We start from the raw sequence: 12,598 nt of genomic DNA, 5'->3' as shown, positions 1-12,598 counted from the left end.
TGTCAGTACTTTTAAATACAATCAATGTACCTTAGTTAAAGTTAAAATAAAAATTTGAGAAATTAATTCAAAGAGAAAGGACCAAATAAAATACAAATCATACAAAAGAAATTAAAGGAAAAAGAGAAAGGAGTGAAAAGCTTCTCAAAATTTAATTCAAAAATGTGCACAAAATTTTTGTTGGCTCATGAGAGGTGTTTCAATTGACATGTGCTCAATTGAACTTCAGCCAAAATCAAGTCAAAAACTGAATAAAACTAAAGTCCTTTTGTGCAAATATGCAAATGTACCAATAGTTCAAAATGTGAGTTTCAAACGAAAATTTGCATAACACAAAAGTTGTAGATCTTGAAAAGTTATGCAAAAGTGGTATTCAACACTTTTCCATTTGAGCCCTCGAATTAGGAGATAATTTTAGTTTACCGAGAGGTCCCTGGAAATTTCAGAAATCGCAAAAGAGCCCCCATCTCCATCTCTCTCTCCCGGCTGGCTCTGTTTCGCCCGCCGCCCGCCGTACGCCGCCGGTGGACTTCGTCCACCGCGCACCCGCGGCCAAATGGACCCAGGGAGTCTCTCAGCGCCACCTGGCCCGCCCCTTGGCATCTCCTCGCGCGCACACGCGTCCCAGGCCGCTCCCCGTGCCGCCACGACACCCTCCGCCATGCGCCGCGCCGCTGCCGCTCCGCCCGCTCGCCGTCGAGTCGCCCAGGGCCAAATCGACCGCCCCCAGTCACTGCATTCCTCCCCCAGGAGCTCCTTGGCCTATAAAGACCCCCAGCACCCCACAGTCGCGCCCCTTCTCCCTCTTCTTCCTCCTCCCGCCGCTCCGCCATGGCCGCCGAGATCCAGCTCTCGCGGACCGGCTAGCCCAGCCCCACATTGCCCCCTCCGACCACCGCAGAAGCTTCTCCACCTCCTAGTTACGCTCCACGCGCGCGGAATCGAACCCAAACCCCCTCCCGACGCCGTTCCCCTCTTGCGCCGCCGCCGGCGAGCTCGGGCTCACCGCGGACCGGCCAGCTCCGAAGGAGACCGAGCCCGACAGCTACCCCAGAAGCATCCACGAGCTCACGCGGTGCTCGTGCGCGCCTTGTTCCCCTACCCCGAGCCCTCCTTCGCCTCCAGCGCCGGCGAACCGAACAACCGACCCGGCATCAACGCCGACGAGCTTGAACCCGTGCACCAAACGCTCGAACGTCGACCAGGGTAGGTGTTCCTCGAACCTTTCTCTCCCACGCGCCTCCCCGTGGCAGCCCCGGTAAGCCCTGCACCGCAGAACACCACCGGCAAGATGCCACGGCGGAGAAGGCCGGCGAAGGACCCGGTTGTAATTTGTTTTTTTCGTTTAAGGGTGTTTCTGCAAGTTTTTCAGTGTATACCAGTGAACTCCTAAAATGCGAAACAAATCACAGAAAAATTGGAAAAATGCAAACTCAACTGATCTGGATTCCTTGTAACAAGATCTGCAAATTTTGTAACATGCACATTTGCATAAACTCAACCGAGTTTAATCTAGGGAAAAGATTAAGAAAACCACCTTATGCATGTTCATGATGTTCTGCTCATCAAATGACCTTGATTTCTGGATATGTTATCACTAATGGAATTTTAAGATCACAATAAAAAGATGACACCAACCCAAAACAGTTATCATGTTGGAACAATCAAGATTCTCTATTCTGTTGTTAGCTTTCTCGATTTAATTCTGGAAAATATGCACATGAACTTGCCCTGGAATTTTTACTGCGTGCATGTAAAACTAAAACACTGTTAATACCTAAATTTCAGATTTATTAGAGTTCATTTGCTATATACCATGATTTATGCTTGTTTAATCAACTTAATTCCTCATATATAGTTTTTATGCTCAGAAAAATCCATATTTATTTCTGGAGTCTCTTTTAAGCTCTGTGTTCCTGCCAAAAAAATTTGAGCTGCAGTTACTGAGTTTGGCTTTGTCGAATAATCATGCTTAGCATCTTAGGGCTAGATTTACTATTTTGGTTCTGAGTAATCTACAATATTTCTGATCATTATTTTTGGGCATGATCTTGTTTAGAGTATGTTCTACCTGTGATAAAAAGTTCAGATGCAATACTGGTCAAATGCATCTTGAGAAATTTATGCAAACTCATGTTAAGTTAACTGAATAACTAATTTATCATAGTGAGTTAAATCTTGAAAAATTTTCCGGAGTATGTTTAACTCAGGACTAGTCTCTGGTAAAAATTTGAGAACCAAATCCTTAGTAAAACTTTCTGTAGAATTAATCTTTGTTAATGGATTACTGTTTTTATTCTTTTTATCACCTCTGCTGTATAAGTGTATAAAATCTGGAAAAATTTCAGTGCTGAGTATATGCTGTGAAGTTGCTCCCATAAAATTTGCAGCACCAGAACCCATGTTTAACATTCTGTACAAAAAGATGAAGCAACTAGAGTAATCCATTTGCATGAATAGTTATAGTTTTTGCTCTATGGTAGATGCTGAAATTTATACCATGAATGTTCAAGTTTGGATCTGAGTTACTTTAGTGTTTCATCACTAGCTCTTTAGTAGTTGTGTTGTTAAGAAAGAATGAAAGCATGCTATGTATTGAAATTAAAAATGAAAACCCAAAACCCCACTCATTCATGAATAAACGTAGTTATGTTTACTACTCTATAAACGTTTGCCCATGCTTTGAAATGTGAAATCGTCACTAAATTGACTTTCATTGGACTACAACTTTATCGTGAAGGAAAGAAATTGTTATCCATGAATAACTCATAATCTTGCATTGCATATAGAAACGGTTAATCTCGCGGACGGTGACTACGAGTTGGTGCCCGCGGACTCTCGTGTGGATCAGGAGGTCTCCTGGAACTGTACTAACTTGTCTCAAGACCTGGGCCAAGCCCCAGAAGCTTTTCTGCCTGACAGTGCCCAAGAAGGCAAGCCCCGGAGCATAATCCCAGTATTTTTCCGAATTATCATTCTGCTATCTATTTATTAATGTATGGTAATAGTTGGTTTTCTGCATTTAAGTTCTCTAGGCGTTGATCGAAAACCCTAGATGCATGATCCATAGGAACCTATGTTTGATACCGGATCTCTCTATCGACTAGTTGCCATGCTAAATAGGTACGGTAGAAGTCGAGTGGTTTTCTGCCTCTCGCGAGCAAATAGGAATTGTACTGACTTTAATTCCTGTTGAAATGTAAGGACAACGGGCGGGGTTGTGTAGTTGTGATACCCCGCCGGTGTAGTCAAAAATGGCTAAGGTCGAGGTGTGTGGCTCATTTCGTTAAACGTTTGAAAGTACTAGCCACATACCGAGAAATATGGTAATCGGTAAGCTTAAGTACATGATTGGACCGGCGAGTGGAACGATCTCGCACCCTCCTGGTAGAAGTAGGGTTTATTTTTATGTCGCGACGTACGGGTGCAGAGTGGTCGGACTCTGTAGTCGGGGAGGGTGTTCCGGATCCACGGACTGGAAAGAAAGGGGAAAAGTAGCGTGGGCGGGAGCGAAGTCAATCCCCATGCGTGTGGTCTAGGTTCCCCTGGCCAGGTAGAAATTCGATTCGGAATCGTCCGCCTCTCACGGCATGAGATTGCTTAATGATTTCGGTCACATAGAGTAACAAGTGGAATATGATGATGAAAATACTGCTGGTTGATTAAATGGTTGCTCTACCATGTTTGAGTAGAGTTAGTTGCAAATTTAGAATGGTTAATTCCACTAGAATCTGGCTAAGTAAAACCTGAAAGTAAGGATCAACACTTAGCGGCATTTTTGGCAAGCAAACCCTACCAACCAAAAAGCCTTACATGTCTAGTTATCGGACTATGTTATATCCGGAGACGGGTCAGTCTTGCTGAGTATTAGTATACTCAGCCTTGCTTGTGGCACTGTTTTTCAGGTACTAACTTTGAAGATCTGTTTGCGAGTCTTACTTGGCCTTGTACTCTGCCTCCGGGTTGGTCTGTTGAGTGGGATGGCCCTTCAGCTGGTGCTAATCACCCTCCCGCTGAGTGACGCATTCGTACGGGCTTTACCGATGCGTCACGTTATCTCGCTAGTTATCTTTACTACTTTCGCTGAACATGAGACTTAAATAATTGAGTAGTTGTAACTCCGCAGTACTTGCTACTCTGAACATGGTTTGTAATAAAATTTCTTTCCGCTGCAATCACTCTGAGATGTATGAATTGGTTTGTGTTGTAATCTCTGGGCTCACCTTCGTGTGAGTGTTGTCTGCTGATCCTGGAATAGCGTGGCTTTTATCGAGGCTTCACTCGAGGAACTACCGGAGAGTGCCAAATTGGGTCAGAGTTGCTTAGCAACAAAGATCAGTGCACCCGGGCCCAGTAGTTTTGGGTGGTTCCGCCACAAGAAATATCATTTTGCTTAGCCAATCTATAAGCGTCCAGATTTACCTCAACGGGTAAAACGGCCTCTTGACCATACACAAGCTCAAAAGGAGTAACCTTGGTAGCACCATGACGAGATATACGATGAGCCCATAATGCTTCGGATAATACTTCATGCCACCTCTTAGGATTTTCTTCTATTTTCTTCTTAATAAGCTTGATCAAAATCTTGTTACTTGACTCGGCCTGTCCATTGGCCTGAGCATAATATGGAGATGAATTGAGCAACTTGATCTTGTAAGATTCGATAAATGTGCGTACCTCTTTTGATATAAATGAAGAGCCTTGATCCGTAGTCAAAGTTTGAGGAATACCGAATCTATGAATAATATGCTCAGTTATAAACTCAATCACCTCTTTATGTGTCATATTCTTCAAAGGAACCGTTTCGGTCCACTTAGTAAAATAATCCGTAGCAACCAACACGAAGCGATGCCCCTTTAAAGATGTAGGATTAATTTATCCAATAAAATCCAACCCCCAACCTCTGAATGGCCATGGTTTAATGATAGGATGCAATGATGCAGCAGGTACCAATTGCAAATCTCCAAACCGTTGACATTCTTCACATCCCTTATAATACTTGAAACAATCCGAAATCATGGAAGGCCAATAGAAACTGGCTCTCCTAAGCAACCACTTCATTTTAGGAGCCGATTGATGAGTACCACAGATGCCTTCATGAACTTCTCCCATAGCAACTTTAGCCCGATCCGAGTCCAAACACTTGAGAAGCAAATCTTCGGCGGTTCTACGATAAAGCTCTTCATCAATTAAAATATACTTAAACGCTGCACGCCGAATATTTCTCTCTGCACCATGACCAGGATCTTTAAGATAGGAGATTATAGGAACTCTTCAATCCTTATCTTTGGCTTTTTTCATGGCCGAATCAGTGTTTTCTGCTGTCTGATCGGTTAGACCGGTCTCCGGACCGGTCTGGGCGGTTAGACCGGTCGTGTCAACCGGTTTGACCGGTTCATCCAGAAACTGCAACCCGGCTATCATCTGCATCGGTTTTCTAATGTTAAATTTTTCTTTTCTAACGTTATAACTAGATGCTTGCTGAGCCAGAGCGTTAGGCTGTCCATTCTCTTGGCAAACGTCTTATAACGAATTCATCAAAAGAAGAAATAATTTCAAGGCACTTATCAAGATATGTATTTAATGAACCATTATAACATTGGCATACCTTGAATACTTGCCGCACAACGAGAAGTGAATCACCAAAAACTTCAGCATGCTTCACGCCCATGGATTGTAAAATTTCCAAGCCGAATAATAATGCTTCATACTCACTTGGTTATTTGTGCAATATTCTTCTAATCGGTTTGAGAACTCAAAAACAGCACCACTTGGAGATATAAGAATATCACCAATCCCTCTCCCATCATCACAAACCGATCCATCAAAATAAAGCTTCCATGGTGTGCAAAAAATATGGCCGATTTCTAAATCATGCTCATCATTAATCCGATGCTCAACAATGAAATCCGCTGCAATTTGGCCTTTTATAGATTTCAAAGGTTCACAAGCCAAATCATATTCTATCAAAGCATATGCCCACTTGCCGATTCTACCACTCAAAATCGGCTTTTGCAACATATGTTTTATCACATCAGTTTGACATACTACTATGCATGTACTAGATAGTAGATAGTGTCGCAATTTAGTACAAGCATGATATAAAGACAAGCACAACTTTTCAATAAAAGTATACCTTGTTTCCGCATCAATAAGTCGTCGGCCAATATAAGTAACAACATACTCCTTTCCTTCGGTCTCTTGAGTCAAAACAGCTACAATAACTTTATCTTCGACCGCTATATAAAATTTAAAAGGAACACCTCTCCTCGATGCTTTAAGAACCGGCGGCGAAGACAAATAGTATTTAATTTTCTCAAATGCCTCTTGCTGTTTTGCCCCCCAAGTAAATTCGGCTTTATTCTTTAACCGAAGAATAGGAGTAAAAGCATCAATCTTTCTGGACAAATTAGAAATAAATCTTCTCAAATAATTTACCTTGCTCAGAAACTTTTGCAAGTCTTTCATGCAAGTAGGAGCCTCAACTTTCCTCATAGCTTCAATTCTTTTAGGATAAATCTCTATGCCCTTCTCATGAATGATGAAACCAAGAATTTTCCAGCCGATACTCCAAAAGCACATTTGAGTGGATTCATCTTCAAACCATACCAACGCATCCTTTCAAGAGCAAGTCTTAAATCGGCTAAATGAGAATCCAAACTAGCCGATTTAATAACAATATCATCAATGTACACTTCCAAGATAACACCAAACAAATCATGAAAGATTAAATTCATAGCCCTCTGATAAGTTGCACCAGCGTTCTTTAAGCCAAAAGTCATAACCACCCACTCAAACAAACCAACAAATCCGGAACACACAAAGGCCGTTTTAGACGTATCTTCCTCGGCCATGAATATTTGATTATAACCCGTGTTACCATCAAGAAAGCTAATAACACGATGTCCCGATGCTTTATTAATTAGCATATCGGCTATAGGCATAGGATATTCATCATTGGGAGTAGCTTTATTGAGATCTCTAAAATCAATGCAAACACGAATCTTGCCTGAATCTTTCTTTTCAACAGGCACAATATTAGAGATCCAATCCGCATAACGACAAGACCGAATAAAATCAGCATCTAATAATCGATTAATCTCCTTTTTAATTCGGTCATAAATATTAGGATTGAAATGTCTAGCCGGTTGTTTATAAGGTTTAAAACCAGCTTTGATTGGTAAGCGATGTTCAACAAGATCACGACTCAATCCCGGCATTTCAGAATACTCCCAAGCAAAACAATCAATATATTCTTTTAATAACTTTATCAAATCGGCTTTAAACTCAACCGATAAATTCTTGTTTACAAAAGTCGGCCTAGGAATAGTTCCATCACCTAAATCTACCTTTTCTAAAGGATCAGCTGACATAAAACCTTGGCCCAGCTTGTCCATGTCTTCTGATTCTTTAATAGTTTCGCACATATCATTCGTACGCGCCCGATAGTGCTCAATGCGTTGCTGGAGCCACTCTGCGTTGGACCGGTCTGACCGGTCTAACCCACCGGTCTGACCGATCGGCTCTGATGGCCGATCCGAAGAGGACTGGTCTGACCGGTCATGGGACCCGGTCTGACCGGTTGCACCTGAGTCGCCTGTTGGACTCATCTTTACAGCATTAAGTGATTTTGCCGATTTTCCATCGACTTTAAAGTTGCAGGAATGAAACCCTCCTTGGTGCAATTGATAAGCTCATAATCGAACAGATCCAAGCCCGATAAGCACTTGACGTTGTCATTGGCACCAATAAAATTGGAATCGGCGGTAGCTATGAAGGAAGAAGTGTCACCAGGCACTATCTCAACCTCATCACCGATCCACTGAATAAGAAATTGATGCAAGGTAGACGGAACACATTGATTGGCATGAATCCAATCATGCCCAAGTATTAAACTAAAGTTACCTTGCACTTCCGAGACGAAGAAGGCTGTGGCAAGCGTCTTATTTCCTACGGTCAACTCCATGGACGCAACTGCCTTGGCACCAATGGGATCACCTCCGCCTACACCGCTAACCGTCATGTTGGTCTTGATCAGCTCTTTGTCCTTCCCGCCAAGCTTCTTATACAATGAGTAGAGCATAAGATTTACAATAGCCCCACCATTCACTAAAATGCGAGAAATCGGCTTTCCATTAAGATGTCCCCTCATGTAGAGAGCTTTCAAGTGGTTATTCGATTCCTTGGGCTTCTGGAACACAACATCACGAGGCCCAAATTAAAGATGAGCCACTTCCTCTTCAGAAATTATGAGATAATCCGAAGACATATGCACAACGTTGATCTCCAAATTGTTGCGCTCCGGGGACGCCTCATAATTCACCAATTCTTCTTCTTCTGTTATTGGAGGAGCTGGTTCCACTTCATCAACCCGAGAAACCAAAACAGGCACCGCTGATTTGGCTGTACTCTCTGCACTGGGCTCAACCGGCCTGAACGGTGGCTCAGGACGGTCTGACCGGTCGAGAAAACCGGTCTAACCGGTCGCTGTGGTCGGTTTGACCGGTTCTTCTGATGGCTGGTCAATCGTCTTGGCCTACCATACTTTGCCTTGAGGAATCATGGGCCTGTACTTGTTGAAGTACTCATCCCTCGCCTTCTCTGCCTCCTGCTCCCTCTTTTCCTTATTGCGAAGACGTTGGAGCTTCCTCTTCTGGGTATGCGTCAATCCCTCGGGACACCAACGGGGTTGATGGTATTTGTCCGCCACCTTGCTGCTACCAGCCTCATGATTGTTAGCAGTAAAAGGTTTCTGGACAGAAGGAACAGAAGAAGTAGCCAATTTATCAATCACCATCGGCTCCTTACCCTTATCTTGCACAACCACTTTAGTCTCGCCGATCTGAACAATAGTATCGACTTTAGCTTTCTATGGAATAGCTTCTGATTGCACCTCTAATTTCTTTTCCTTCACGCGGTATTCAACCTGCGGAGGAACAAATCGCGCCGGTCTCTGCTGAGACCGGTCTGACCGGTCATAGGGGACCGGTCTGACCGGTGGCACCTGCTGAGCTGAACCAGACTGGTGTGCTCCCTATCGGTCGTGTACTGTCATCCTTGATCTTTCCTTCCTCTGATATGGTGGTGGATATGGCATTGGAAAGCACTGGAGCCAAATCCCCTCACGTTCCCACCCTAGATTAACTGCATTTGATGCCGGTAGGGACCAAGGCATAGTAGCATACACCTTGTGTGGAGGAAACTAAGGATAATCACTCCTGTGCCTGATGAATTCCCTGCTTGGAGGCGAAGCATTGCCCCGATGCGGTGGTGAATGAGGTCTCATTTTTAATGGCTGATCTTGTTGAACAGCCTTAGTGTACTTGTTCAATAACTGCCCAAAGGTAGGTCCCTGATTTGTACGTCTACCCTGTAGTTTTGACACATTTTTTTCCAAGTACCCTCTTCCGGACGTTTCGGCTTGAAAGTTCGGGGCTGTTCCCTAGGCCAGTCTGACCGGTCGTTATACCCGGTCTGACCGGTTGATGCTACCGGTCTGACCGGTTGCTCCTGGACAACAGGCTGACTGGAGGAACTTGCTTGCCCCCCGAGCTTAGAAGCATTAACAAAAATCCTCAAAGTCGACTTCCCATCTGGAGTCTTCTCAGCAACGACTTCTCGGGCCAGAATCTTGCCATTTGCATTCATCGGCCTCGGATCTCCAATCACCACATTCTTCCCTTGAGCCCCTTTGGTTTGCTCCGGCCGAAGGAGAACCTTTGGATTATTTAGTTCCAAAGTATGGATAGGTAAGGGAGTCTTGTCTACTTGCATCTCAGAAAGCACCAACCGTCTTTCATCTATAGCCGATTGGATCAGTCGACGAAAAACATTACAATCATTAGTAGCATGTGAGAAAGAATTATGCCATTTACAATATGCATTCATTTTTAGTTCTTCCGGCGACGATATAGCATGAAACAAACGAATGTTTCCATGTTTAAGTAATTCATCAAAAATTCTATCGCACTTGGAAACATCAAAAGTAAATTTCATCTCATTTTGCCGATTCTTTTGAACCGGTTTAAGCGAAGGACACATAGAAGGTTTGTCCTTTGACGGCCAAACAAATTCAGCGGCGTACACTCCCTTTTCCTCATGGTCCGAACAGTCGGAATCATTCTCAACAATATGTGTGTTAGACCGATTAGGCTTAAAGGAATTTTTAGAATTTTTTACTTAAATTCGACACCAACAGCTCGCATTTGCAAATGATTAACCGTAATGAAATCAAAACCTTCAAGTTTCTCTTTCAAATAAGAACGCAAGCCATTAAATGCCAAATCCGCCAAATCTTTTTCCGAAAGAGACGAATTGAAACAACGGTTTTTCAAAGCTTTAAACCTTTGGAAATAATCCAAAACCGATTCATCTCGGTTTTGTCTAACCGATGTTAAGTCTAACAATCTAACTTCGGCTTCCCCACTAAAGAAGTGATCATGAAATTTGAGTTCTAATTGATTCCAATTTAAAATCGATCCCGGCGCAAGCGAGGAAAACCAAGAGAAAGCAGTTCCGGTCAAAGATAAAGCAAATAAGCGAACGCGCAAAGCATCGTTAAGACCCGCTTCTCCCAATTGCAAGACATATTGGCTAACATGCTCCCAAGTCGTACGAGAATCTTCACCATTAAATTTCACAAACTCGGGAATGCGCCAACCAGCAGGATATGAAACGAAATCAAACTCTGGAGGATACAGCTTTTGATACAAACACGACCCACCCATTTCAATCCCAAGTTTAGATTTAAGCACACCGGCCAAATCCTCTTTAAACCTGTTGAAATCGGCTTGATAAGTACCGCTGGCCGATGCATGCGAAGAGGGCGAAACACGTTGCGTGGTAGGACCGGTGTAAGTCATGTTTGTGTTAGGAATCGGCCCTCAGTGAGGTCCAGATCCCTGCTGTGATGTAGTATGAGGCCCGGCATGCATCACTATCTCATTGGTTCGGCTAGGGACGGCCGAACCGGGAATAGAAGTGTGCGGTGCAGAGGGCACTGGACACTGTCCCGTTGGACCGGTCTGACCGATCGTGTAACTAGTCTGACCGCCCGCACCGGTCTGACCGGTCGAGGAGACCGGTGGGACCGGTGGCGTGTGGACAGTAGATGGCAACGGTGTTTGCCCTGGGAACGAGTTCGGCGGCATCCCAAAGAATTGATCCTGGGTAGCAGATGTACCAGCCGAATTCGCTTCTGGAATATAAGTGCCATCGTCGACACTTTTGCCCTTTTTAAGTGCCTCAATCTGATCATTGAGCCCAGCAAAACTCTCTCCTGCAGCTACTTGCGTGGCGGATATTTTCGAATCTACCATAAGAGAGAATTGCTTGACTAATTCAGAGGGATCATTAGGAAGTACCTCGACCTTGTCTTGGTTCAGCTTGAATGATGGCATCACGAACTCCCCGACCCTCTTGAATAGGCCTCCTCGCTCCTTCTTGAATGCTTGAAGGAACTGTTCTTTCAGGTGCTCTTCAGCGACGAGGTAGGCCCTGCGCTCGTCTTCAGTGAGTTCTTCCATAGTCGCCTTGATGAAATTGTCGTTGTGAATTTCACCATGAGTACCCATCTTTCCAGAGAAGTTAGATTAGATCGGTTTTTAAAACCAGATTAATCTTTTCCCCAGCGGAGTCGCCAAAAAGTATGTTGACGCAGAATCGCGCCAACACACTCGAATGCGCTAGAACGCGTGGACGATCGTCAAAACGATCAACACCCGCGAAACCCTAGGCAGGCCGGTCTGACCGGTGCCGCCGACCGGTCTGACCGGTGCAAGCAGGGAGTCGCCAGAAACCTAGAACATCGAGCTCGGGAGGGACCCCGTCGGAGCTTGTGGACGTAGGGTTGCTCTGAGGTCGGCAGGCCACTCAGAATGTCTTCAAACGCCGTCGAGACGAAGGAAGAAAGCAATCTAGGGTTGGAAAAGGCTAGGGTTTGAGAGATAAAAAGTAATGCGATTTTTGTATTGATTCGATTGGAATTAGCTCAATCGGCCTTAGCCTTTATATTTATAGGCCGGGGAAGACGTACCCCTTCAGGAGTAGGATTACATGAGTACTCTTTAAAAAAACATAATTCTACTTGGACTGTATAGACCAGATCGGTCTAACCGGTCGGCCTCGGCAGGTGCCAAATTTGACTGTCAACAGATTGATCTACTACTTATTTGCTTCCTCTCGCAGCAGAAAAGACCAACAATCTTGCCTAAGGGATGGGATGACGACGTTCGGGACTACCCCGTGTCCTTATCGACTTTGCGCAACGCTGGCGACGCCAACGAGCAACGAAAGGAACACGCGAACAGGCAAATGGTGACCGAGCTTCCGTGCCCACACACGACGGGCATCATCAATTCCAACCAACGCATGCATGTTTACAGGCCTCGTGCGATCCATTCGGTTCCCCTGTCCCCGTGCCAACGGACTTATCAATCATAATGTCTGATCATTTCACGGTCCAAGGTACTCCCTCCATTTCAAACTGTAAGTTATTTTATCTTTTTTAAAGAGTCAAACTATTATTGTGTTTGATCAAAATTATAGAAATAACTATAAAAATTATAGCACCAAAAATATATACTATAAAAATATATTT

The sequence above is a fragment of the Panicum virgatum genome, chromosome 3N (assembly GCF_016808335.1).
Source record: "Panicum virgatum strain AP13 chromosome 3N, P.virgatum_v5, whole genome shotgun sequence".
Taxonomy (NCBI): Eukaryota; Viridiplantae; Streptophyta; class Magnoliopsida; order Poales; family Poaceae; genus Panicum; species Panicum virgatum.
This window is presented reverse-complemented; position numbering follows the sequence as displayed.